General features: G+C 39.0%; 1 protein-coding gene across 7 annotated transcripts in view; it reads left to right on the forward strand.

Annotated features, from left to right (window-relative positions):
* The first annotated feature begins 1,255 nt into the window (after positions 1 to 1,255).
* Positions 1,256 to 27,771, forward strand: part of AFF3 (AF4/FMR2 family member 3) — a 571,747-nt gene continuing 545,231 nt past the window's right edge. For 5 of the 7 annotated variants that reach the window (XM_045054068.1, XM_045054069.1, XM_045054070.1 and 2 more), the window contains exon 1: positions 1,256 to 1,384. The gene's annotated coding sequence lies outside the window, so the exon portion shown is untranslated. The remainder of the gene's footprint in view (positions 1,385 to 27,771) is intronic. The other 2 variants (XM_045054073.1, XM_023251586.2) reach the window with 1 other exon arrangement.

The following is a 27,771-nucleotide window of genomic DNA, read 5'->3' on the forward strand; positions in this document are numbered from 1 at the left end:
TGTGGTCAATGCTTGGATAATTTCCCAGTGGTTGGCATAGGCTTGCATGGAGCATTTTCTAGGTATGTCCAGAAGTAAATATAGCCTGAGGATACAGATGAGTGGTCCTGTGTGGACAAGGATAATTGAGGATCAAACCCAAAGAAGCTGTATTAGCCAAGGACACAGCAAGAGGTCAGAAGTAGGCAACCTCAGGAGTGGAAAACAGGAGCAAGTTGGTAACAAGGCAGGAAGGATTTTACAGGTTTCATGGAAAGGTAGATGAGTTACAGACTAGGGTTTCATTTTGGCCAGTTGAGCCAGAGTGTCTGGGGGACGTCATGGGAGAGCAGCAGAGACTTGTGAATATATGGATGTGGGCTTGGGAAGAGGCCACCCGTGGAGAACATGAACCACTAGATTAATAGCCCTGGAGGGGGTGGGAACTTTGGCAGAGGAATGGAAGCCTGACAATAAGAGAGATTACCTGATCCCAACCAGGAGAATGCAGAGTATGGAGGACAAGAGAGAAGTTCCAGAAGGAAAGACATGGTCACTGGTATCAAACACTGCAGGAGGACAGATAAGACAGGAACTGAAAAAAGTATCCATCAGTAAGCTCCCTGGTGACATTAGTGAAAGTAATTCCAGAGATGAATGGGGTAGAAAGGAAGTAAGCGTGTGAGGCAAGAAGCCCTAATGTTGTGGGTTGACTAGTGAATGGAGATGAGGTGATAGAAATGCTACAAATAGAGCAGACTTGGGTCATCTGATTACTCACTTAGTGCACCTTCTCTCCCACTGAAAATGTATTCTAGAAAGTTCTAGAAGACTTATTATAGACCAGAGGCAAGATAAGGCTTTTCATTATGGTCTCTTGTGTGTGAGAAGTTTGGGGAGCCAGCAGAACTTCAGACAAGTTAAGTAGGCCATTTAAATCCATGTACTTGATGATAAGAATGTATTTAAGGGATTCCAAAAATGTTCCTGGGATTCTTTTAAGGAGTCTATATAGAGTTAGGGAGAGGCAGAGCAGTAGAGTTCACCCTTGGCCAATATACCAACCATATTCTTCTGGTTTGTGTCAGGTGGTCCTCCAGAGTGGGGTCCAGGCTCTTGCTTTCAGCCTTCTGGTAGCCCTTGCCCTGCAGTGGGTAACAGGAGGGCAGTTGGGTGTCTGGTGGGGAAATGACACTGGTTGGTTTAGTCACTCGCCTCCACACTTTCACATCCTCTATCAGCACCTGCATACTTCAGTCGCGACCACACACACTCTTCCTGTTTATATAGAAAGTGCCATTCAGAAAGCTTTGCCAGTGAGACGGGAGCTCTACACACAGCCTCAGAAGAAAGAAGTCGAACGACTTATTTGGGAGGGAAAGAAAAGGAGCCTGTAAGTTGAGAGGTAAGATCAAGCCAGAGAGCGTCTGGGTCCTCTGGGCTGCCTTGGGTGGAGAAGAAGTAACTACTGCTTTGTATGTTCCCTTTTGGGGGATGCATCAGGGTAGCCTGGCCCTCCTCCTCAGGACTGGGCAGCCAGGAGCACCTCTATTGCACCCTATAGAGATAATGCAACCTTGGGTGAATGGCTGGACAGACTGTGGAGGCAGACTTGGAACATGATCAGAAAAGGTCACAGAATTCATGTGAGTGAATCATGTGAAGAATATACAATCTTGATGTGGACATGCTGACACCATTTGTGATGATAGCTGGGCCTACGAGCCTTATGAACAGTATGTCTGAACTTCATTTAGGCCAAAAAAGAGCCTACGACATAGCCACAGCATAGACTCCCGTGAATGGTCACAGAGAATGATTTCCTAGAGGCCTGGTTACAGGAAGGAGGGAGTATGTATGGTTTACCCTGAGGCCGTCACTGTTTCTTAAGTAACTCAGAACACACGGCCTTCTCATCAACAGGGTCTGATAACACTATCTCGTATTCTTTAGACAGCACATTATATACTATGTACGCATGTATGCTTGGATGTACACATATCATGCATATATATTTATATATGGTACATTATATGTATATATACACCCATATATATACACACATAGACACACCTAGGATACAGAATAGCAATAGTGACAATATTTTTGCAGGCAGAGAACTAATGGTGTGACAAAGGATTTTTTTCCTAATATGTGAATTCCTTGCTATTCAGGCTCTTACAAATGTAAAAATGAAACCATATTTAAATATGCAGTTCATAATCCCTTTTATTCAAAGGGTTGTAAATTCCATGAGGTAGAGACCATTCGGGTATTCTGTGACCTGATATCGCAACAAAAATAGCTCAAGCCAACTGTTAACCAGTACCCACGGCAGCACCCACAGCAGCAAAGAAGTGGCGGGAAGCTCATTCTTTAGTCTTGAGTGTACACACTAATCAAGTAAAAAAATTATGGTGTCTGCTTTTCTCAAAAGCATTTGCCCCTTAGTGTGAAGTGGGAAGAGTTCCCTCCTCTACCTAGGTCTGTCAAGGTTTCTCATCTCACTGCTGATGTGAAATTACTACAGTGAAAGTAACACAAACAATGTGCTAAGGTTTTTGTTCAACTGTGGTTCTCTTCCTCTGGGCATCACCTGCATTTAGTGTTTAGTCATTTTTGTTCATTTTGCATTTAGAAAATGGAAAAATATACATTGCTCATTCACTGGATTTCTGAGTTCCAATCCTAACTCTAACACTTGCTGTGACTTTGGGCAAGTCATTCATTATACCACTCTGCATCAGAGTCCTGACGTCTGTAAAATGGGTACAATAGTCTCTACCTCTTAAGTAAGGTTTAGTGTAGCTAATAGATGTCAAGTGCTTAGGAGAGTGCCTGGCCCATTGAAAGGGCTCAATAAGTGTTAGTGACCATCATCATCATCATCCTCCTCCTCTTTTTCACAATTAAGCTGTCAGACTTGAAGGGAAATGGTAGAAGAGTGGGAAAGATTGAAGGTAGGATGTGGGGTAGGTAAATGAGCGTAGAAGGAGACACAGATGAGGCCAGAACAAGGACACCCGACACGCAAAGTGTAAACCCTGCAAAGGTGCAGTGAGCGGGAGGCTGGGAAAGGAGCTTGGGGCAGACTTCCCTAGGAGTCCCACTGGCGGGAGGAGCAAGGCTCCGGAGCTTGGCAGGTTTGATTACACAAGCTCTTATACCTCTTGTGTACCCATGTGCACAGCAACCTGGGAAGTAGATGTGTGTAACTGGCATCCAAAGAACAGTACATAGCATGCATTCAGTGTCTCTCACGTGTGCTCCCCTGTTACATGCCTTCTCATGTTATCGCATCAGATCCCTTGATGGTGCCTTTTTAGACCATAGCTGATAGCTGGCCTAAGGGTGCAAAGCTGGGTGGGATTGGGGAGAGTTGCGGTCTGACCATCTCCAGGCTGTGTTCCTAGTGCCAGTACTATACTCTACAGTACTAAGCGGTGTTGAAATGTGACTGATGAGGAAGCCAGGTCCTAGAGAATTAAGAAACAAGTTCAAAGTCATGCTGGGATTTAAAGGTATGGGGAGGAGCTGGATGCTGGTCTCTGATTTCTAGACCCTTTATTCTACATATCAGTTCAGAGGAAGGACTTTTATCCTTGCATCCTGCCTCCTGAGGTTGAGAGCTATGGGTCTCCTTCAGTAAATCACTTTCTCTTCCACGCTTCAGTTTCTTTACCTGTAGAGTGGGTATAATAACCTGTCCTACATATTCACAGGGTTTTAGAAGATTCCAGTGAGGGAGCATTTATAAAGTACTATTCTTTCTTATTCATGTAGGAGAAAAATGTTGAAAGCGACTTTCAGTACAGGCAGTTAAAAGAAAAGGGAAAGGAAAAGGATAAATGATGTTGGTTCTTAATGATGTGTTATTAGGTGGGATTTAGCTCATTCTTTGAAATAGCTATTTTGCACTTCCTGGCACCAGTGTTCCATAATCTGTTGAATCATTCCCCATATATGGGAAGTTAATTTATTGCCAACTTTTATAATATTACAAATCAAACTACAGCGACTCTTCTTCTATAAATCCTGTGCTACATTTTACCAGTTCTTTTATTTTTTGTGAATCTGATCAGCAAATGGTGTTCTCATTTTTGTTTTCATTGGCTTTTCTTTGATTATCAATGTGTTGATTCCCAATGTTTTAAAACATAACTGCAAGAAAATAAAAACATTATCCCTCATCCAAAAAACAGCCTAAATCCATGTTCCTTTTAAAGTGAAGTAGCACCATTTTTCTCGTGATTAAAATACAAGCAAGTATTTGTGTACATATGTGAGCCTACTGAGAAGCGCCTTGCCAAAGATTCCTCTTTATACCTTTTATCGGTGCTAAAAATGGGGGGCTATCATGAATACAAGACAACTAGACTCCCGTGATAACTAATAAACATGACAATTTGATTTATTAATGGTCCTCTGCTGTAGTCTGTTGACAGATTTTTCTTTATGGAAAAATTACCATGGTTTAAATCTCTATCATATGGCACTTAATTCAATCGACAATATGTTACCAATTAGATCCTGCTTAAACTACCATCAGCCAGCAGACCACGGAACGTGTTAAGTAGGACAGCAATCAGGTAACTAGTAAAATGCTTTGTGGCAGCTTTCTCATCACCAAGGAGCAATGCTGAAACAGTGGAAAATGAAGAGACAAAGGGCAAATACAGCATTTCCTTTTCCCCATTCTGAAAAAAAGAAATTGTTTCACATTCTCCTAAAAGTGTACGAAGAGTTTGTGTTTGAGTTGAGAGTTGCAGGGTATTCACTACCCCTGTTCTCTCCATCCTCTTGCCACCTTTGATGCTAAATTTGCAAGCTGAAAGACGATTCTACTCCAAAATCCTCTCTAATGTGATAATATAGAACTTCAACTCAGTCATGGTGTCCCATTTAGTCATGTTTTCTAAGAGTTCACCTTTCTCTCAAGCAACAGGGGTTGACTGTGGTAAGAAAATTCTTGTTAAGTGGGATGAGCTTCTTTTCTTATTTTTGTCTTGGAATCTGGCTGTTATGAGCCAGTGTGCTGTTACAAGAGAGAGAAACCAAATCAAGCTGTGTTAAACAAAAAGACAATCTTCTGGAACAATTTTGGGGGCTGACCAGACGTAAAGTAGAGCAGCAAGAGAGGGGCTCTGAAGGCAGGCAGTAAGAACACCATCAGGAACCACAGTAATGAAAATGTGAACACAGCCTGGGCCATGTAATGTGGGGACCACTGTGACAGATGTGACCTCAAGTGTCCCCACTTTGGAGCCATTACTTATGTAAAATACAGAATCCCAGAAAGAAGGGAGAGTGTGATAAGCTGCATCTAGGTCACGTACCTGCCCCTAGGGAAAGGTCAGGTCTGTCCATTTGACTTTAGGTCCTACCTCCCAAAGCTATGCACTAGGAAGCATCCTCAAAAGGAAGAATGGAGTGGTATAAGAAGGGGTGGACAGTTGGAAGGTGACAGCCAAAAATGCAAATGTCTGCCCCATGGTTACCACACTGCAGCCTCTGGGTGGAGGCTGATTAGTTATAAATGCGAAAGATCAGCCATTGGTGGTTTGTTTCTATAGATAAGTGTACAAAAGGAGGAATTAGGAGACTGAGGTCCCACTGCTTCCTATATTCTCATTCTGGTCACTTTGCATCTCCAGCTTTGCTTCCCTTCCACAGCATGAGACCAAGGGATTTTCGTAAGGACCTGAGCAATAAATGGAACTTCCTTCTAAATCAAAGTAATAAGTACTGTTTCCTCAGCTCTTACCTACACCAAGCATTTTTTAGTCATTTCTGGAGTCCCCATAACAGCCCTACTATGTAGATATTCACATATAGAGAATAGAGGCTCTAGGGTTAAGTGACCTGCCCAAGCACACACAGTTAGATGTGAGCTTCAAACCCAGACTTCCCAGCTCTGAAACCTTCCACCTGAGCCAGCCTTAAGGCGACCCCGAGTCCAGGCTGAACAGCAGCAACACATGTGGTATTGTTTGAATGAAAAACCCCTTTTCCTCCAGGACACCATTGTGTGTGTGTGTGTGTGTGTGTGTGTGTGTGTGTGTGCGCGCGCGCGCGCACATGCGCACACGCACGCATGTGTGTGCTCTAGGCACACATAACCAGGAAAAATGCTGAGGAGAGAGGGGCTCAGAGGAAAAACATCCCATATGTTACAACTTTGCCTCAGCTGTCCCTGTTTCTAAATACCGTGACAATATTTTCTGAAGCAAAGATCAAAGGACATATGGTCTGACTCATGGGTTAACAAAGGGAAAAATATTTGAAATTGGAAATATCTGGGACAATTTGAAATGGGTAGCTACAGTCATTCTCAGAGCACCTGGAAATCATGGAGATCTTTGTGAAACACTTTGAAATATTGGCATATTAAATCCCATTCTCCAAACAAGGAATAATTTTATCAGCAGAAATTAGGACAGCCTTGTACATTGGCTATCTGATTCCATAGCTGTGAAACTTCATGCCCATGAAAATAACAAAGGTGTTGAAATCTGTTTGCATCACCTGTAAAATCATTAGAAATAATAAGAGAGTTCTTTATACAAAAATAGATTTCTTATAAAAAAATAGCGAGTAAGAAAATATGAGAAAAAGGGATATAATTCACAAAAGCACCTACAATTTAAATACCTAGAAAAGAACTTAAGAGAAAACACATGAGACTATATGAAAAAAATCTACTTAGGTTTGTGAAACATAAATGGAAACACATAACGTGTGGAGACTAGATAAGCAGACTCAGTATTAACTCTCACCAAACTAATTTGTATGCAAAAATACATATATAAAATAAAGTTTTCAGTGCATTTGGGGAAGAAGGGGACTTGATAAAATTCCAATATAAAATTCTGATGAATTTTAGTTTAGAACAACGAGGATATTCTTGGGGGGGGGGTGAAGAAGAAAAAGTGGTAGGGGGGCAGACTTGGTGCTTGCCTTGTGGGGTATGAAAGTTACAGTGGGGGCACCTGGGTGGCTCAGTCATTAAGCATCTGACTTTGGATTGGGTCATGATCTCACAGTTTGTGAGTTTGAGTCCCACATCGGGTGAGCTTATGCCCTGCTTCGGGTGAGCCCTGCTTCCCTCTCCCTCTCTCTCCCTCCCTCCCTCTCGTTCTCTCTCTGCGTCTCGTGACATTCTCTCTCTTTCCCTCTCTTTCTGCCCCTCACTTAATTGTGCCCTCTCTCTCAAAAAAAAAGAAAAGAAAAGGAAAAGAAAGAAAGAAAGAAAGAAAGAAAGAAAGAAATAAATTTTCAGTGGTCATATGGTTCCAGATGGATCAGTGAGAGAGAGGAGAAAGTTCACACACACATACACTCACGCATATGCAAATTTAGTGTATGATAAATGTATTGAATCAATAATATCAAGAATGAGGACAGTAACATAAAGAATGGTCAGTCTTCATTTGGTTTGATTCTTTGGCAGATCTGACACCGTTATTCATTCTTTTCTTACCAAAGCAACTTCCCTCTCTGCCTCTAGAACATTACTCTCTTACTTCCTATCCCAGTGGTGGCTCCTTCGCCACCTCCTTTTGAGGTTCCTTCTCCAATTCTTCCAAGTATCTAGATGGTGGAGTGCCCAATGTCCAGTCCTCCAACTTCTCTGCTCTGTCTCTGTTCACTCCCTAGGGCATCTGGTCTGATATGACCATAGAAACACTAATGATGCCCAGACTTACTGCCCAGCCCTGACCTCTCTTCTGACTAGACACCTGGCTGTCTGACAACACTCAGCATCTCTACTTGAATGTATATTCAGCCTCATAATCTTAACGTGTCCAAAACAGAATTCCTGATTTCCCTGCCTCCAGCCCTGCTCCTCCTGCAGCTTCCTTTCGTGTCAATAAAAGCCTTCTCTATTCTTCCAGTGTTAGGCCAGCACCTCAAAGCCCTCCTTCACGCCTTTCTTTCACAACACACATCTAATCCATCAGCAAATCCCATCTATGTGTCCTTTGAAATATATCCAGAATTGAATCACTTCTCACCACTCCAGCCTCTACTGTCTGGTTTCTTACCTGCTCTGCACACTGTTTCCTTTCTACACTCTCTCTTCTTCACTCTGTTCTCAGCACAGACCCAGAGGAATTCTTGTAAAACAAGTCAAATCATATGATTGCTCAAACCCCTTCAAGGGCCTCCTTCCTTGCTGTTCCAGTTTTCTATTGCTGGATGACCAACGATCCCAAAACATAGTGGCTTAAAACAACCTTTCAATTTTGCTCGGGATACTGTGGATCAGGAATTAAGGCATTTAGGTGGTGGCTGGACTGGAGGATCCCCTTCTAAGATGGCTTCTTCATCCACATGCCTTGTGCCTTGTGGCTCCTTGGCCTGTCTGTCTATTTATGTGGCATCTCATGCTCCAGGGCTCTCTATGTGGCTTGGGCTTCTGGTGGTCTTGGGGTAGTTGTAGTTTTTCCATCGTGATGGTCCACTAAGAGGCAGTGGGGGCTACTCTCAGGACAGTTATAGCACCTTTTCTTATCGGTCTAAGCAGTTACCAGGCCTGCCCAGATCCAAAGAGGTTGAGGTCAATGCCACATTGCAAACAAGCACATGGGATATATCTGTGGCCATCGTTGGGAAATGTAATCTGCTATGCTTATCCAGTCTACAAATCCAAAGTACTTAGATAACCTATCAGGTTCTACATGATCTGACTCCTGCTACCCTTCTGACTTCTTCTGACACCCTTGTGATGTTTCCCCTAATTTGTGGCACTGCTTCAGTCAGAGTGGTCTCTGCCAATCTTTGAACACACCAAGCATAATCTGACCTCATGTTTCCTCTGCCTGGAATGCCCTTCCGTGGGTACATAGGTTACTTCTCACTTCCTCTAGGTCTCTGCCCTACCATCACCATTTCAGAGAGAACTTCCTTGACCACTCTGTGTAAAATAGCCATTCCAGCCCCTCTTTGTCCACCACATTTAGTACCACCTAACATACTACATGTTTAGTTGCCCTTATCTGTCTCTCCCTATTGTAATGTAATGTATCCCCAGGACCTAGAAAAACACCTGCTCATCATAGGTTCTGGATAAAGATTTGTTGAATAAATGAATTGTTGGATAATGAGCTTTCCAGTAAATGATGTTAAGACGCTGTGTAACTGTTAGGGGTCATGGGGAATAGAGTAAAATTAGATGCATTCTAAACTAAAATAGGTTCTAGAAAGATTTTAACATATTATAATAAAGCTTGAAAGTTACTAGAGAAAACTCAGATGAAGATTAAATAATCTTGGGGTAAGAAAAGTTTTTGTAAGTCTGATACTAAATAAATGAAATATAAATAAAAATAAGACTGTCAAAAACACCACACACACAAAAAGATGAACAGCAAACTTGGAAAAATCCTGCAATATATAATGAGTGCATGCTATCCTTAATATATAAAAAAACTCTGTAAAATAAACTAATAAAAGAAATGTGTGTGTGTGTGTGTGTGTGTGTGTGTGCCTAATTATGCATTTGGGAAGAAAAATTCCACTAGCTGTGTGGTAGTGGGCAAGCTACTCAGTTGTGTAAAAGTGGATGCCGTGTGGCCTCAGTGAGCAAATATATGTACCTTTCTTAGAATAGTACCTGTCATGTGGTAGGTGCTGAATAACCATTGTCTTTTAATGTTATTATTATCTCCTAGTGCCATGCGTGACACATAGGTGGAACTTTTAAGTGTTTATTAATTATTTCATTCCTTCATTCCCTGGGGCACACTGTCATGTGACTTCAGAGGCAGCACCCTGCTTTTTCCCCCCTTGACTCATAAATACAATGAAGAGAAGGTGAGGTAGAAGCTCTTTAATTCTTAAGAACTCTATTTTAAAAAGCAACCTCTCCCAAGAAAACTGCATTTATATCATATCAATAATACTGACCTGAAAATCATACTCATTCAAGTAGTTAAGGGCTAAGAAATTAGTCTGTTATGCACTCAACCAACACTTCCTCTGTTTGGTAAAAAAAAAAAAAAAATATATATATATATATATATATATATATGTGTGTGTGTGTGTGTGTGTATACACACATATATATAATATATATATTACATATTATATATATATATACATATATATATATATATATATATATATATATATATATATATATATATAAAATAAAGTATGTCCATGGAGTCTGAGTGTCACAGGAATAGTGGGCTGTCCTGTTCTTAAAGATATTGGGTGTCTTGGGGAACTGAAATATTGAGTCCATCTTTGTTTTTCAAATGGCATATTTGCAGTTCGAAGTCAGAGAAACTCTGGGCTGAAAATGTTGCTGTGGAATTTCTGGCCATTAATTTTATGAGTCTGTTATTCAATCTTTATTGTTGCTTGGCCTGCAATTATATTTTTGTGCTTTAGGAGATGCTCAGCAATCTTTGTTTAGAAATAAAGAGTGAGTGTCTAACCTTCCTGACTGGCAAATGTCCTTCTGTTGACTCAATGGAGATCTTTGAGTATTGATGGTGCTTCAGTTGGGTTTTCTTGTGAGACAGCACATGCTCAAGGAAGCTGTGAGGCAGCCCAGAGGTCTCTTCATCCCAAACTGCATGAAATGGTTTTGCTCACAAACCTTCTAAAAGAACCCCAGAAAACTTTGTATTTTAAGGCTTCTTGGAAGTCAATATTTGAAACTGCCCCTTAAAAAAAAAAGCCACGGGGCTTTTATTTTTGAGACAGTGAACATTCGATGCACTGTAGTAAGACTGGTACGGGCAATGACCTGCACAGGGGCACATTGCTGAGTGTGTGAATGAATAAGGATTAATATCCACCCTACACTCCATGCACCTGGAGAAAGAGATGATTTTTCTCAAATTCTCACAAAGCTACCAGCATCCCATCAAGCCCTGTGCCCATAGGGCTGCACCCTTCAGAATGCGTGTCTCATATGCGTGTACACAGGACAGGCCTGGGAGAAGAGAGTGTCCTGTGTGGTAGAAATCTGTGGGGTAGGGGAGTCAGGAATGGAGAGCTGGCATGAAGCCTTGCCCACAGAGCAGTCTTGGGCATATCAGTTTTAGAAAGGATGATATTTGCAAATAGAATCTAGTCATAGATTCCATTAGCCCTGAATGTATCATTCAGCTTCTAGAAACTTCTAGAAAGTTCTTTGTGTACCCTACCCAAGTTTGGAGACTTCTCTGTTAATCATTGTTTCACATGTCACATGCTCTTAACTAATAGGGAGCTACTGAAAGTGTGACATATGCAGTATGTCTCCCTTAGGACAAGGATTCCTGCCAGTGATATTTGGCCATGACCCATCTCCTTCTCATGGACAATGCAATTTGTATGAGGCAGAACCACATAGAGGCCGTTGTAAAGGCTTTGATGAGTGTTAGATCTCAACTCAAATTCTAGCTGTGCCTCCTAGTATAAACTAACATTAATGATCACTCATCCAGCACTTGCTGTGTACCAGGCACGAGTAACTGTACAACTGTGGGTAAATTACTTTTCTCTCTGAGTCTCAGTTAACTCTTCAGTTCAATTAGGGATAATAATACATCCGGGTTGTTGTGAGGATTTAGTGAGATTGTATGTAAGGCATTCAGAGTACCTGCAACATACTAAGCACTCAGTAAAAAGTAGCTATTTTTTATTATTTAGACACTGGACCCGCATCAACTTTAACATGCCTATTATTTGAAGAAGAAGTAAATTAGACATGTTGGGAAGAGGGTTAATTTCTCAGATTGGTGGAGCATTCTGTGAATAACAATAGTAATTTTCTAAATGGCTCTGAGCAACTTGGAAAAGAGCATGCATGTAGCACAGACCCTGTTGGTTTCCTGGAGAGTAAATTGCCCTTTGGAATGGCCTGACCATTACTTGCTCATAATGTAGACTGCTTTATATATATACTTAGTTATAGCACATTTGCCAGGAAAACTACTAGTCTGATGTTTTTGCCTAAATAGCCAGTCTTTTTTTTTTTGCCTCAAATAAAGTGTCAAATAACTGTATATGATTTAGATTTTATGTTCAGCTGATTATTTACATCAGGAAGCATCAATCCAGAGTAATTGGCAAGTGGGTACACATTCAAATGATATGATGATATCCCTGCTACATTTTCCTGTGATTCTGGGGAGAAAATCATTAGGGATTCTTGTTTCAGAATCTCATCAAAATAGATCCTTTGGTTTAGTTAAGTGGTTGCTGCTGTGAAGTTTGCCAATGGTAGGAATGTAGCTGAAATCAGGGAGATTCTGACCCATTAGCTACGGGCCTGTATTCTGCCCAGCTGGTCTCCTGGTGCCGCAGTCCATACATTCCTCACTGGACTTAGCGGATGAGCAGCTTGGACAAAGGCGACAGATGGACTGAAGGTGCCTGACCATTGATCCTGACCTCTGACCAATCCCCTCTCTCTGTACTCTAGAAATGTGTCTATGGGAAGGATAAACAAATTAAATATCTCAATGTTGAACCTTACAGGTCATCTATTCTAACCATGCTCCCCTTTTCCAACACATTTTGATAAGTAGTCATCAATTTAGTTTAACTACCTCTGGCAGCAACAAAAGCCTCACGGCCCCTTGATAGGGCCATTTCTTTTCCAGAGAGTTCCAATTACTTGAAAGTCCTTCATTTCAAAGCGAAATCAGCCTCTTTGTAATTTTGACTCTTGTTTCCCATATTGCCTTTCTGGTGTCACAGTGAATATAAGAATATGAGATTGACTTAGACAAACAGATCATAAATTCTCTGTATTCCAGGCATCCTCTGAGCCAAATAACAATAACCAACATTTATTAATCTCCAGTGGCATGGGTTGGAAGAAGCAGGATCTGGAAAACTCATTGCTTGAACTCTGAAATTAACCTTTCTTGAGTGGGTCACTCTGGTCATCCTTAACTGACCACAAAAAAACAGCAGAAGCCTCTTGAGAGTTTTTCCTACGAGAATAGGCATGGAAGGGAGGGGGAGAGAGAGAGACAGAGTGCAACTAGGGGTGGTACTGTTCATACTTGTTACAAAGGAGCTGACAGCTGAGAATGGGGACTAGCAAGAGAGGGTCAAAGATCTACCTGCTCCATGACTGTTTTCCGACTAATGTTGACTCTTGCATCAGATGTACACCATCTCAAGAGTTCTCCATGCCTCTAGGTAACTCATTAGCATCTATTTTGGGAGCAGGAACTTCCTAGGGGTTGCTCTTCTCAGGTTGTGTTTACTCAGACATTCAGAGTTCTTGTGTGGCAGGGGTGGGTGCAATGGCTGAAGCTCAGGGGTCAGGCAAAGTAGAGCCTGGGGCCACCTGGGGTCCAGGAATCAGCACAAGAAGTGCCTGAAAGGAATCAAAAGGCCTCCAGTCTGGTTCTGGCTCTACCACCCAGCAGCTGTATGACCCTGGGCAGATATCCTCAACCTTTTTGAACCTGGTGTCCCTTACCAGCTGTTAAAGGGGAATAACCACCACCACCATTCCACCTACACCATAGTGATGATGTGAGAATTAGATGAGACAATGGAAGTAAGTGACAATGAGCTTCTAGCTGAGATGACTGAGATGACTGATTGAAATGTGAGAAATGCGGGTCAGTAATCCTGGATTTTCTAAATAATGAGTCATGGGCACTAAACACCTGGCTGCATAATTTTACTTTTTCTCTGTCTGGATGAACTGTGATTGCAGAATTACCTCCTAGAGAGGACGGGATAATGCACCACCGTGCCACCACCCAAGATTACAGACAGTATTCCTAGAACCTCACAAAGCAGCCGGCAGCTCATTGAAGCAAATTTATATGCATCAGCACTGTTTTCATCTTATACTTTAAACAACTTTAATTAATGACACCCTCCTTTCCCAGTGTGTCAACACAACTCCACCTTTTCATTTTGAAAGAACTTAAATAAATATAGAAATAAAATATTCAATTATTGGAACCAGAAATGAGAAAATATAATTGATTTGAGAGGTTTTTGCTACAGAAATTCCCCAGGGGCACTGACTACATTTTATTAAAAAAATATCACACACTTATATTTCTACATTTCTTATGTAATAATTTTTAGTTTCTCATGGGGAAAATAGTATTATTGAAGGAAAAATAATTATGACAAGTGTTAAAGATTAGTGAGCCAGATTCCCCTGGTGTGCAACCAACATCCTGGGAGTAAGTTAAGTGCCTTAGGAAGTGACATGAACTCTTGTCATTGAGTAAATTACTGCTTCGATGCACTAACAAGGACCCTAGTGGATTGGAAGAGTTCATTCAGCTTCCCAGCGCACCCAGCCTAATCCCTGCGCAGCATTTGTGCTCTGAGAGAATCTGGATCTGTGTTCATCCACATCTATTTCTGTCTTCTAAGAATAGGCACTTCTTCAGGGTAGAGCCTGTATCTTTACAATTATCATTGGCATCTGGCCCGGCCCCATGCTCCTGAGAGCCCAGTAAACACTCGTCTGGCTTCTTGAATAGGATGTGCTTTGCCACTGATCAATGCCTAAATTGCCCTGATAATGTTTCTCTGCCTTCCTGCTAAAACAGTATCACAACTTCCTGACAAGTACCAAAACCTTGATGATAAAATTCAGCTCTTCCCCGCCCCCACAAGCATTCTCTGCACATCTTGTTCAACTTATGCAACAGATACATAAAGTATGCAATAAGTTGACCATATTCTACTCAGTCATCTAATACGTAGTATTTCCTTCTTCTTTGAGAGTTCAGAATTATTAGATACTGAAAATCAAATCCAGAAGCCTAGACCATTCCTGATAGGCCAAGAACAGAGTTATATGCAAGCTATGGTCCCAAGTGTAAGCACAGAGCTAGGAAAACCTAGCCTCACTGGTGATAATGAAATAAAAAGAAGTCATAGGTCTCACTTCATGTTTCTTGAGCAATTCATCAGCATCCCCACATGGCCTGCAAAACCGTTAGAAGTGGCCTGTGCCTACTTCCACAGGCTCACACAGAGCACTCTGTGCAGCTCACCCCTACATCGCACTCTGCCCCAGCCACCTGGATCTTCTCTCCACCTGAAGTCTTCACATGTGTTCCTCAGTCTGGAACTCTCTTTCCTCACCTGGCTGATTCCTTTCCTCGCCTGGCTGGTTCTCATCTTACCTGTCACTTCCTCAAGGAGACCATCCGCATTCATGGCAAGCTGTATTTTCCTGTGTACTTTCACTATTGTAATCGTTTTCATCAAAATAATACCTTTATCTGGTAACCATTCAATGTTGGGAAGAGACAGCCCCTGGCCCTTCTCCTCCGCACTCCCAGTACTGTTTCCCAGAAGTCACCTTCTTTTCATTCACCATTTATCAGCAGGTGTGCCATTCTAGGCACAAGGGATACAATGTCAGACAGATGAGACAGACAAGGTTACTGTTCTAAGAGATTGTTTCCATTTTCATTTCTTCTGTTCTTTCCTCCATACAGACAATATACCTATAACTATTTTTAAAAGTGTATCAATACAGGATATTATTTACAGACTCTTCAATATGAAAGTTGAAAATTTAGATCAGTCCTACCACCCTTCCCCCACAACCCAATCCTAGACATTCCCAGTGTCTGACATTTATATTGTCATCTTTTGTTATATTTGTTATCTATTGTTCTTCCTGTGTTCATATTTATAATTTCTAGTATTATATTACATATATATTTCTCATTTCATTAACTTTTTATAATATTGTATCTCTTTTATAATATTGTAGATCTCTTTTATAATATTTATCTCTTTATAATATTTTATTCTCACTTTAAAAGATAAAATTATTGATGCCCCCACCATTTTATCTACCTTCCAAGTCTCATTTTGTCAGATAAACATATACCTTACATTTTGTCCTAAAGTTGCAACCGTGTCTCCATGATTCATTCATAGATTGATCAAGTCATGTGTTATAAGTATATTCTTTTTAATAAGTCTAATTAACTAAGGAGTTAATAAGTCATAACTCCTGGGCCAATTGGGAGAGCATCAAGGTTCAATGGAATTTCTCTCTTTGTTTTTATCCTCCAATATTGACGTGTTTTAGTTTGCTTCATATTTAAATTATGGTTTTACTAAACATTCAGATTTATTATACACTCCTTACCCTACCAATGATCCCTCAAGTTTCCAGTGGGTGCTGTTGGAGTTCTTTTTGCACTATGTGTCTGTGTGATTAGTTTTCCCCAACCCTGTCTTTTCTATCAAGTCCTCCTTTTCTCCTGGAAACCTCCATCCCCTATCTCCCCTCCATCCTTCTATTCCAATCTGTACTGGTTGCCCTCTGCATCTGTGATTCAATTGTCATGTTGCAAAAATTTCCCACTGCTATCAGGAGTTTGGATTGGCACTACAGATTCCTGGACCACACAAACGTCTTCTTGTTCTACTTTTGTTCCTCTGGGTATATCTTCAAATGCCTTTAAAGGAAAGGATGTATGGCAGATAAACTTTCTGAGATCTTTTTGTCTGAAAACATTATTCTGCTCTCATATGTGATTGACATCTGGCTAGGTATAGAAGCCTTTAGAAGTTTCTTTTTATCCTTGGTACTCTGAACATCAAAGATGTTACTAGGTATGGCTCTCTTTTCTTTAATTGTTGTGGGCATTCAGAAGCTCTTTTAATTCTGAAGGATTTTGTCCTTCAGCTTTGGAAATTTTTTCTTCAAGTATTTTTTGATACTTTTTTTCATCTCCAGCACCACATGTGAGACCTCCTAGATGGATTTTCTGGTTTCTAAACTGATCTTCCCTCTCATAGTTTTCAATTCTTTCTCTTTCTCCCTATATTCTAAGAGAATAGAAACTTTGGGTTTATTTTCTAGGCTTTCTGTAATTAATTTTTTTTCTCAACTAGTATTATTTTTTTTAATCTGCAAGCACTCTCTTTAATTCTCCAATTTTTTTCCTTAGCATTTTGTCCCAATTTTAAGGATATTATATTTTCTCCAGAATGCCCCCCACCAAATTAATTAGAGTACTTTTCGTGTTGTCTTCTGTTCCCTAATTGTCTTTTTTTCCTCCTTTCTGGGTCAGTTTTTTTTTTTTAATTGTTGTTGTTGTGTGTGTGTGTGGTTTGTTTTTGTTCTTGTCTCTATCTTTCTTTTTCATGCTGCAGTTCTCCTTGTATGTCTGGTAATCCTTAATTTTGCATTTCCATTTAAGGGAATAGGATGAAATGACTTGTGTACTTCAAGTGTTTATTGTTTGTAGGTCTGTTTTCTGGCTGACTCTCTCTTCTTTAGAACTGTGAGTAGAGTGGAGTAGGGTGCTTTAGGGTAGGAGAATGGTGAGAAATAATCATCCTGAAGACTTCTAAATGCTAAAATGAGGAAGGCTTTAGTCTAGTACTCTGAATATTAATGCCATTTTACACAGAGGAAACTGAAGCTCAGAGACCTGCCTGTGCTTAAATAGTTCATAAGTGATAAAGCCAAAATTTGAACTGCAGTTTGCCTGATGAACACATATAGTCTCATTTGACAAAACCAAACAAATCTCTGTGTAAATTGAAAATTAGTGTTAAATGAATAATTAGTTCTGTCTTTGGTGTGAATATCTGCTTTCATGTGCTATCTAGTTCAAGCTTCTGCCTTGATGGTCATATCTACAGTGGCACACCAGGGACTCTGCACCTTTCCACTCATATAACAAGCCATCTTTTTCTCTTAAACAATTAATCTACTCTCTGCTATTAAAGAAAATGAGATAATTAAATTTCACTCGCACTCAGAAGGCATCTGAGCAGAATTAACAGTTTCAGAGGAACTATGTGCTATGGAACTGGAGGGAATAATTTATTTCTGAATTGGGCAGGTCCTGAGATGGTAGAAATTTCCTTAATTATTTTTAGTAGATGTTAACAAAGCCACATTCTTTCTAATTCTAAGGTTCATGTCTACTTCACTCTTTTTAAATCCCTTTTATGAAAAAACTGTTGACAACAGATAATGATTGTGTTATTAGAAAATTACTTCTAGAAATTCAAAAATAAGCATTTATCACCTAGTATATACCAGACACTATGAAATTAAACATTGTTTTCCTAACTCAACATTTCCCACACCTTCCTGGGAGGTGGTACTAGATGTTGCATGAAGAATGCATTCCAAGGTCAAATAAGTTTGATCAAGTTTGGGTTAAATAAAGTTAGTTTTCCTTTCATTGCTAATATTTGGAATCTCTTGGAGATTCACAATTTGGGAAATGCACATTTTTGAAAATGCTTAATTTAGAAAACACACATTTTGTTAGACATTGACTTAATTTATTAAAGAGCCATTTTGCTTTCCTCTCCTTTCCAGAGACAAGTTCTCAATTACTCATGTTTGGCCCATCTCTCCCAGCCATGTGGCTTTTCATTTCAGAGTAATATTCAATTTTTACCACTTTGGGTTGGGTAACCTCACTATTATATTCATCTTTATTCTCTGCTTTTGTATTATGACCATCTCTTAATTCGCAATCACCTCCACCCCTGCGTTCTTGAATAATGCTGTATTTTAATGCAGTTTCCTCATCTATAAAATATCGACAGACAAACACATGAGGGTTTAGTGAGAAATGAAAAAGAAAAATAACAGCCTATTCTAATACATGAGGTGACAATAAAACCATTAAAATAAAATTTCTGATTTTGGAGAGTTCTTTATGACCACCTCAACCTTTAGTAAATAATACCCCATTGTGGTAAACAGCAAAATCAAAACTCTACAGACTCAGGGCGCATGGCTGCTCAGTAAGTGGAGTGCGCGATTCTTAATCTCAGGGTTGTGGGTTCGAACGCCACATTGGGTGTAGAGATTACTTAAAAATAAAAATCTTAACAATGACAACTATACAGACTCAAGCTCTAATGACAGAGAATGACCAATTAAAAAAGGCTATAAGAGGATTCCACTCGTGTAAATATGGAGAAGGTAATTTGAGACCATAACACTCAGCAAAATGCACCAATCTCTTGAACGTGAATTTCCCCAATTTGTGACAAAATATCATGTGTTTGTTATTACTTTGATGCCTCCTCCTCTATCCATCACCTTGTTTAGTTTATGGCATCACTGCCCATCCATCTGCCTGAGTGAGAATGTCAGAGTCATCCTCATTGCTTTGCTTGCCTTTCTGATTTGAACTAATCTCTTGTCACTGGCCAAACTCATTTAAGATCCAGCTCAAAGCCTTGACCAGCTCAGGCACTTTCTAACTAAATGTATTCACCCAATAAGCATTCTTTGAGCATTTAGTGTGCCAGGCATTGTCCACGATTGCTGACTGGTACTATACAGAGCAAATATACGGGAAATTCATTTATATACCTTCACTGTGGGCAGCCACTGCTGTAGCTGACATGACCCCTCCTCCTTCATCACCATCATCTTTGGAATAGATATTTTATACCATTTTACCTTCACACCTAAACCTTGATATTAGTAGTCCTTGAATCTATTTCTACACAGACTGGTCAGATTAGATTAAAAGGCTAGAATAAAGTGTAGGACTGTTCAGTCTCACAATATGTTCTGAAAACATTTTAATTGTTTCCAGAAGTTAAAGGGGGGATTTATTTCCACTACTCAGGTAAGTGAGGGTAACCAGAACGATATGCGTAAATGTGGGCCTAACCCTCAGACCTCAGGCTTCTAGTTGGTTAAGTATTCACAGGGAATAACCAGAACCAAAATCAAAACCAAAACCTTGTCTTAGTAGGCAAGGCAGCAGGACCTTTAAGTAACTTAATACATTTTATTCTTATTATAATTTCATTTCTCCTCCATAAAAGAACATCAAGTGAAATGACTACTGTGGAAGGCCTTGGGTTGGGCTGTTAGAATCCTTAATGAGGGGGTACTTGGGTGGCTCAGTCGATTAAGCATCCAACTTCAGCTCAGGTCATGATCTCACAGCTTGTGGGTTCAAGCCTCACATCGGACTCTGTGGTGACCGCTCAGAGCCTGGAGCCTTCCTCGGATTCTGGGTCTCTGTCTCTTTCTCTACCCCTCCCCTGCTCACACTCTGTCTCTCTCTCTCAAAAATAAGTAAACATTAAAAAAAAATTTTTTTTTTAAAGAATCCTTAATGAGGGTCAATTCTGTAACATGGTTCCCACCAAATGTGTCCAGTCAGAGTTCTTGTGGCAACACATACTCCATTTGGGCTGAGAAGGTTAACTTTTCACAGTCTTATACTTGAAAAAGTGTTACCTTCCATTTTGTCAATTAAAAGTTTCTCTAAGGAGCTTCTCAAGACCTGATAATGCCTCTTCTTATGGATTATTTATTAAACATCATCACTTACATGACCAGGTGATACCTCTTTGCTGCCAGACTCTTTTCTCCATGTTCTTATGGGTTGGTTTTGATGCTTGCTAACCTGATTGTTTTAATTAGATCCTCAGCCTTTATTCTTAGCAGGATAGTCTTTAAGACATAATCTGTCCCATTCTAACAGAGCAGTTCTGTAGAATAACTACAGACCTATTAATATGGTAGGTGTTCCTTCAAATCATCACAATAGCTTCTTCCATAATAAGCTGAATCTGAGTTTCTCTACCTAATACTCTACACAGGGGGCATATATATAGGAATGGCTGACATAAACCCCGCTGCTGGTTTGTGGCCTAAGGTTAAATACTTTGCCCCTGTAAACCACAGTTCCTCCCCTTTAAAACAGGGTAATGACAGTGCCTACCTCATTTGGCTGTTATGTGAATCAAATGAGAGCATGCATGCATGTGGCCTGCTACATTGTAAACACTCAATACTTGTTAGCGACTATTAAACCATAATTAACTATTGTTAAACCCTCTTATTGTCGTGCAAAGTATGCCAAGAATAATATGGCATTGTTTGCTACTTTTATTGACTTTTCACAAGGTTTTGACTCTAGGGTCAAGACTAGGTTAGGACTTACCCGGCAAGAGGTCAATGAAGACTCCTAGTTATTGATGTTTAAATGAACCTGCTTTCAAGTGCCCAACAGGCAAAATTGGCAGGGATAGTCTCCTGAAGGGTAGATAATCTCTAGATGTATAAAAACAGGGCCAAGTGGTTAAAAGTAGGACCATAACAATACGGCCCCTGAGGGTAATCATAGGGACTTTTTGCTAGTGCCCCTTTGGCCTTACCTGTGGGTAAAGAAGGAGCTAGTATAAACATTAAAAACAGTTAGGGCAATTGTAGAAACTCAGAAACATGAAGGCTTACACATCCATGCATGGGAGCATGCTCTAGGGCTACATGTGGGCAAAGCCAGAATTTTCCTTAATTGGAGTTTTTAATTGACCCCAGAATGCAAGGAAGTATTCCACTGGGTCCCTGAATTCTACAGCATAAACACTGCTAAGATTTGGGTATGGGAAAATTACAAAGCAAGTATTGCCAGGACCCCAAAGCCATGACCTAAGAGTTCTTTTCTGAAATACAACACCAGAAAAAAAAATCATAATTATAATCATTTTAAAGCTAAAATAGTTGTCTTTGGCAGATATTATTAAATATTTAAATAGTTTATATTCAATAACAACAGTTGCCATTTGAGTGTGCTTACACTAGGTGCCAACTCTGTATTATATGTTTGCAATATTATTCTATTTATTTGTCAACAAAGAATCTATAATCATCATTCACATTTTACCAGTGAGAGAAGTGGGAATCAGAAAGTTTAAGTAAACTGCCAAAAACCATACTGCTAATAGAAGCAAAACAAGGATTTGAACCAGATTTGTTGGCCCCAAATCCTGTGCTCTTAACCAATACACAGGGTAGCTTACATCTATCCTATGAAGGTCATTGTCCAAGCAAATTACCCAAATCCAAATAAAACTTTGTTTTTCATAGCACATACACATCTATTCAATTTATCTAAAAAGTTTTAAAATAATTATGATATAAAGGCATTAGAGATATACAAATTGAGTGAACAATTGCAGAGCCAACCTCCAGAAGAAAAAAGAGATTAAAGAAAGTGAGTGTGGTGTTTAGGGTCACTTTTCCCTGGAGGCCAAATTCAATTTTGGAGGCAATCGTTGAGAGGCTAACACAAGATGTTGACAGCCTTCTGGGGCTCAAGTGATAATAATGAAGTCAGCATCCACAAGAAAAAACAGCATAGCAAATTCCCATCATTTGGATTGGAATCATGAAGAGTGTACCCTAAAAGAAATGGAGACTTGAAAGTAGACATGCCCCTAAAGGATCTTCAAAATAAATTCCCCTCAACTCATGAAACTGTACAAAGATATTCCTTAATTGCTAATGCTTCTATGAACCTGGCAGAAATGGATATCTTTCTCTGGAGAAAGATAACATTATTGAAATCCTCAAATTATTTCTGAAAATCATTTTGAAAATGCAATGTCCACCATATAATTTAAGAGAATAACTGGATGTAAGAAGGTAAGACAATATGAATGAAGTGTTTTCAGTAGAAAAAATAGACCATGTAAATACACTCATAAGGGCTCCAGATAAAGGAGTCATGAGACACAAATTTTAAGATAACTATGTTTACAGCATCTAAATTGAAAAAAAAGACTGAGAATTTTAGCAGAAGATGAGAAATGGATAAAATGGAATCAAATAGGAATTCTATAATAAAAAAAGTGATACTCCAAATTAAGAACTCAGTGAATGGGTTTTATAGTGGTTTACATATAGCTCAAGAAAGAATTAGTTAACTGGAAGATCTATTAGAAGAAAATATTCAGAAAGAAGCCTTAGAAAGGCAAGAGAATTAAACTTTCAAAAGATGGAGTAAAAGACAGAAATTCTAACGTGTAAAAATTGGAGTCTCTGGAGAGGAAACAGAGAATGAGTCAAACTCAGTAACTAAGGAGATAATGGCTAAGAACTTACCAAAACTGGTGAAAGATATCAAACTCAGATAAGAAGCCCTATGGACCTCAAGTAGGATAAAGAAAAAACTACATCTATGCACATGATAGTAAAACCTCTGAAAGCTGAAAACTGAAAAGAAAATCTTAAAAGCAGCCAGAGGAAAAAGACTTTACCTACACAGGAGTGACAATATAACTGACAACCGACTTTTTAATAGATATGACAGAAGCCAGAAGACAGTGATATAATATCTTTAAATTGCTGGGGAAAATTCCCTGTCAACCTGGAATTTTAAACTTAGCAAAAATATCCTTTAATTATAAAAGTAAAATCGAGAGGTAGATAATGATGGATACATCGAAGGCTGCTTCCCTCTTCCCACGGCACCACCAAATGTACAGTTATACACAGCAATTACCTCTCAAAGAAATACAGAAACTATCTGAGAACCTCCTATACATCGGACAAATGAGAAAATACTCACATTGGAATGGTAGGAAATGCCGAGACACAGTCTTCTCATAAACCCCACCCCTGACACAGCATCATATAGTTGGGAGGGAACTCCAAATTCCCAGATTCTTCCTGAGGAGTGAAGGTTTGAACCCTATTTTTAGCACCCCAACTTTTTAAGACTCCCACTTGAAGGATGGACCCACAAAGCACCTAGATCTGAAAACCAATGGGCCTTGTGTTCAAGATACCCACAAGACAGTAGCAAACAAAGAAGCAGTTATTAATGGGCATGCAAGCACTTACTGTGCTATCCCCCTCAGACTCAGTACAGAAGGAGCAGGAAAAATCATCCATCTTCCAGTCTCTCTGAAGGGGTCTATATGCAAACTTTGAAAGCTGTTGACTCAGGATCATATTTCTAATTCAGCACACATCTTGAGGCTGGCTGTGATCTGTTCTTGAAACTAGAGGAACCAGCAGACATGTCCCTTTTGCTCTGTCTTTCTAGTATGCTCCAACTTGCCAGTATCTCCCTGCAAGGAGTTCACACTCACATTTGCATCCAGCTTTTGCACTGCTACCTAAGGGATGACTCCCCAGATCAACCAGCTTTGATAGGCAACTAGGCTTCCATTCACAAGCCTCAAAGACACCCCACTGCAGTTATATACCTGGGCCCTGTGCAAAAGTTGCTGATAGAAGCACCATTCCAGATGCTGTTTGAGGGCCTGGCGTCCAATTATACTGCATCTAGGTGCTGAATACAATTCTTCCTTTAATTCACTGACAGGTCTTGGTACACCCTCAAACACAGAGAATCACTTAGAATATAGAAAGCATCTTGGATGATCACAAAGGTTTGAAAATCAACCAGGAGCTCAGGCCAGGCTGATTGACAAGTTTGATCTTCTAAAAAGACTACTCTGTCAAGGCTGGGAGAGGTGGTTTTATCTAATGACCAAAACCAACATAAAAGATCAAGAAAAATTAATAGAGGAAAGTCCTTCAAACAAAAGATCAAGGTAAGGAGTGAAGGTTTGAACCCTGCTTTTAGTACCCCAACTTTTTAAGACTCTAAGCAAATCCCCAGAAGTAGATTTACTGAAGTGGAGATAAGTGATTTACCCAACAGAGAGTTGAAAATAATAGTAAAAGATACTGTTTGAGGTCAGGAAAACAATGTATGAACAAAGTGAGAATTTCAACAAAGAAACAGAAAATATAAACAATTACCAAACAGAAATCACATTGCTAAAGAATATAATAACTGAGCTGAAAAAAATCAATAAAGGAGTTCAACAACAAACAAGATTATGTAGAAGAAAAGATAAGAGAGCATGAAAACAGACAGTAGAATTCAAAAGACCAAAATGAAAAAAGAATGAAAAGCATTGAAGATAGCTTAAAGGATGCATGGGAAACCATTGAAAAAATATATACACATTATAGAGGTTTCAGAAGAAGGGCAGAAAGAGAATGGATCAGGAAGTTTAGTCAAAGAAATAATGGCTGAAAACTTTCCCAGCCTGAGGAAAGAAACAGATATCCGGATAAAGGAAGGCTAAGCAGTACAAAATAAAATGAATTAAAAAAATTTTTTTTCACTAACACATTATAAATAAAGTGACAAAAGTTAAAGATAAGGAGAACATCTTAAAAACAGCAAGAAAAAACAACTTGTTACATACAAGGGAACCCCCATAAAACTATAAGCAGATTTTTCAGCAGAAATCCTGGAGGCCAGATGGAAGTAGGAGGATATATTCAAGTGCTGAAAGGAAAACACTGTCACCAAAAATACTCTACCCAGCAAAGTTGTTCCTCAGAATTAAGGAGAGATAAAGAGTTTTTCAGGCAAACAGAAGCTGAAGGAGTTCACCATCACTAGATTGGTACTACAAGAAATGTTCAATGGAGTTCTTGAAGCTGAAATGGAAGGGCACTAAATAGTAACAGAAAAACTTAAGAAAGTATAAAACTCACTAGTAAAGAAATATACAGTTAAATTGAGAGTACTCTAATGTTGTAATGGTGGTGGGTAAATCAGTTATAACTCTACTCTGAAGATTAAAATGCAAAAGTATTAAAGATACCTGTAACTACAGTAATTCATTAATGGATATACAATGTAAAAAGATATAAATTGTGTTATCAAATATGTAAAATGGGGGGAGGAGAGTTTGAAAATGTAGAGCTTTTGTTTGCATTCAAAGTGAAGCTATTATCAGCTTAAAGTAGACTGCATAAATATGTTTTATGTGAGCATCATGGTAAGCTCAAAGCAAAAGCCTATAGTACATTCACAAAACATAAAGAGAAAGGAGTCAAAGCATAGCACTACAGAAAATCATTGAGTCACAAAGATGGAGAGCAAGAAAGGAATAAAGGAACAGACATTTTGAAACCAGAAAATAATTAATAAAAGGCAAGAGTAAGTCCAAACTTACCAATAATTACTTCAAATGTAAATGAACTAAATTCTTCAGTCAAAAGATGTAGAGTGGGAAAAAAAGATATACAGTGGCCGAATGGATTTACAAAAAAAAGACCCAACTATATGCTATCTATTAGAGGCTTACTTTAGCTTTAAGGACTAAATGAACTGAAATAAAGGTATGAGTAAAGGTATTCCATGCAAATAAAAATAAAAAGAAAATAGGGATAGCTATACTTATGTCAGACACAATAGACTTTAAGCCAAAAAGTGACAAGAGACAAAGAAGGTCGTTATATAACGATAGAGGGGTTGACTCATCAGGATGATGTAACAGTAAATATTTATGTACCCAACATAGAAACATCTAAGTATATAAAGCAAATATTAGTAGATTTTAAAGGAGGAAAAACAATACAATAATAGCACAGGACTTCAATACTACTCTTTCAACAAGGGATAAATCATCGGGACAGAAAATCAATATGGAAAAATCTGATTGAAGCTACACATTGGATCAGGTGGACCTAACAGACATTTATAGAACATTTTATCAAACAGCAACAGAATATATATTTTTCTCAAGTACACTTGGAACATTCCCCAGGATAGATCAATTTTGAAGCCACAAAACAAGTCTTAAATAAATTTAAGGAAATTGGAAGTACCAAGGATCTTTTCCAACCCCAATGGTATGAAACTAGAAATCAATCAAAACAAGAAGAAAGCTGGAAAATTCACATATATGTGGAGAGTAACACATGCTACAAAACAACCAGTGGGTCAAAGAAGAAATAAAAAGGGACATTAAAAGATATCTTGAGGCAAATAAAATTGAAATACAACATACCAAAACTGATGAGATGCAGCAATTGAGAAAAATACATTAAGATGAAAGATCTCAAATAAACAACCTAACTTTATATCACAAGGAACTAGTAAAAGAAAAACAAATAGAGCCCAAAGTCAGTAGAATGACAGAAATAACAAAGAATGGCAATAAATGATGGAGACCAAAAAGAGAATAGAAAAGAATGACGAAAGTAAGAACTATGTTTTTTTAAAAGATAAGCAAAACAGACAAACCTTTAGCTAGACTTACCAAGAAAAAGAGAGAGGACTCAAATAAACTATAAAGGAAACCGGAAACATTATAATGAATACCATTTAATACAAATGATTGTAAAAGACATATGTACAATTATATGCCAACAAATTAGATAACGTTGAAGAAATGTACAAATTCCTAGAAATGTACAACCTAACAAGATTGAATCAGGAATAAATAGAAGATCTGAATAGACGAATTACTAGTAATCAAAAATCTCCCAACGAAGAAAAACTAGCTCAGTCTTCACTGGTGGATTATACCAAACACTTGAAGATTTAATACCAATCCTTCTCAAATTCTTCCAAAAAATAGAAGAGGAAGGAACACTTTTAAACTCATTTTATGAGGCTAGCATTATGCTGATACCAAAGCCAGACGAGGACACTACAAGAAAATTATAGACCAATATCCCTGATGAGCACAGATTCAAAAATTCTCAACAAAATGTTAGCAAACCAAATGCAGGCACACTAACGAGATCATACCATGGTCAAGTGAGAATTTATTCCCAGGATGCAAGTCACAAATCAGTGTGATAACCATATTAATAACATGAAGGATAAAAATCATATCATTATCCCAATAGATGTAAAAAAATCATTTGACAAAATCCAACATCTTTTCATGATAAAAACTCTCAACAAACTGGTTATAGTGGGAATGTACCTCAAAATAATAAAGGCCATATATGAGAAGCCCACAGCATCACAATAGTGGAATGCTGAAAGTTTTTCCTCTAACATCATGAAGAAGACAAGGATGCCCACTCTCACCACTTTTCTAGAAGTGCTGGCCACAACAGTTAGGCAAGAGAAAGAAAGAAAGGCATACAAATTAAAAAAGATGTAAAATCATTTCTGTTTGCAGATGACATGATCTTATATGTAGAAAATCCTAAAGACTCCACCAAAAAACTGTTATAACTAATAATGAATTTAGTAAAGTTGCAGGATACAA

Source organism: Felis catus, chromosome A3 (genome assembly GCF_018350175.1).
Source record: "Felis catus isolate Fca126 chromosome A3, F.catus_Fca126_mat1.0, whole genome shotgun sequence".
Lineage (NCBI taxonomy): Eukaryota > Metazoa > Chordata > Mammalia > Carnivora > Felidae > Felis > Felis catus.